The following is a 2,034-nucleotide window of genomic DNA, read 5'->3' as shown; positions in this document are numbered from 1 at the left end:
ACTGTCAATTATAAAATTGTTCTAAAGGTGTCTCATTAATTAAAATTAACTGTGTTATGTCACTAAGAATTTCAATAAAAAAATACTTGCATCAGAAACGGTATAACAAAATTGTTTTTATCTATTCTCGTTTCTTTGTGTTTAGTTAAGCACAAAGATACACAATGGATTATTTGTACTGTGCTAACCACGGCTATCTAAACTCGGTTTTTAGCGTTAGAAGCCTCCTCACTTACCACTGTGCTACTGGGGAAGGAGGATTTGATTATATCTTTCGTAAAATCTATACTGTAGTTTGATCAATAAAGAATGATGTGTAAACTTAATTAATCATAAAATTTAGTTTTAATATAGTTAAGTAGAGTTGACATTAGAATATGGTATATTTTACCAATATATATATATATTTCAATATCGACGAACTCAGTTCGGTATCTAATATATTCAACCTGTACAGCACGTCTTATGATACAGATGAGTTAAACAATTTGGTCAGAGAACTTGAGGCATAGGTATTCTTAATTTAGAATAGCTGACAATCAACAGCACTTGTCGCCTACGCGACAACTCTTAAGCGAATATCTGGATTGATTGTCAGAGTTATAACGTCCCACCTTATGAAATTGCGAATTGTGTTCAGCTATATATTGCAACTCGAGTCTTTGATATGTATAGGTGATATATCGCAACACGAACCTTTGATACGCATCGGCGATTTATCGCAACTCGAACCTTTGATACACATCCTGGTATGCCACCTACTGGGCCAAGTCCGACATAACTCAATTTGATTTGATTAGTCATTTGCACTTTTACTGACATTAATTAATTCAATATTTAAATTACTTGAAACCTAAGTTTTCTCATGATTACCATTTAATGAAAAATGCGAAATTTTTGTGACATATTATTTATAAAAAGCACACACATGTAAGGACAAAATACAATAATAGTCTTAGAAACGTTCAACGAAATTAATGAACTCGAGAAACAAACGTTCAGTTAAATCCTACTGTAAGTTTCTACCTTAGGGTTTGAATTAAGTTGCATCATTCTCATTTTTACGAAATTTCCATTTACGTAGGTTGCTCGGAAAGTCTAACTATTTAAACATATACCAAAACACTTATCATTAGATAATCTTGTTACAATAGATCAATTCCTTGCTGTAGGGAAAAATAAAAAAAACAATGTTTTTAAGTAAATTAGTAAATGTAATTTAAGCTTAAATACGGAGTGTACGCCTTTTATAAGCTGGCGAAGAATGTAGTCCTTAAAAACGTAATAAGCTTAATATTTGTGTTTTATGCCAAATATAATTGTAAGTACGAATATATTTCATTTCGAATCAAATCTGGACAACCTAAAGTTGCAATCTATCTTCAGTAACTAGAATAAGTTCAATATGGCGATCGACTCGCAATCTGAGGGTCGCGAGTTCGAATCCCCGTCCCACCAAACATGCTCGCCATTTCAGCTGTGGAGGCGTTATAATGTGACGGTCAATCCTACTATTCGTTGGTAGAAGAGTAGCCCTATATTTAGCGGTGGGTGGTGATAACTAGCTGCTTTACCTCTAGTCTTTCATTGCTAAATTAGGGACGGCTAACGCAAATAGCTCTCGTGTAGCTTTGCGCGAAATTCAAATCAACAAGTTATATAACCTCAATCAAATAATATTGTATATAACTTCAGCTATTAGTATTAAAGGCTTTTTTATTTCTTAGAAAAAGTATTTTGAACAACGCTAAAATTATCAGAATAATGGTCTGCATACAGATTTTTTTAACGATTCTGTTAAAAGACATTGTAGTAATTTTTTATAAGCTGAATCTTAGAACACTACATATAAAACATGGGTTATTTCAGTGTTTATTTGATTAAACTGAAAGGATGCGTAATTCACCAACGAAAAAGAAAGAGTAATATTGTTATTTCATAGACTCGATAAATTTATCATGGAAATTTTACCTGTGTATACTTAAAATATTGAAAAAAAGGAATAGCAACATAAAAGCACGTGCCACGTTCAAC

The sequence above is a fragment of the Limulus polyphemus genome, unplaced genomic scaffold, assembly GCF_000517525.1.
Source record: "Limulus polyphemus unplaced genomic scaffold, Limulus_polyphemus-2.1.2 Scaffold154, whole genome shotgun sequence".
Taxonomy (NCBI): domain Eukaryota; kingdom Metazoa; phylum Arthropoda; class Merostomata; order Xiphosura; family Limulidae; genus Limulus; species Limulus polyphemus.
This window is presented reverse-complemented; position numbering follows the sequence as displayed.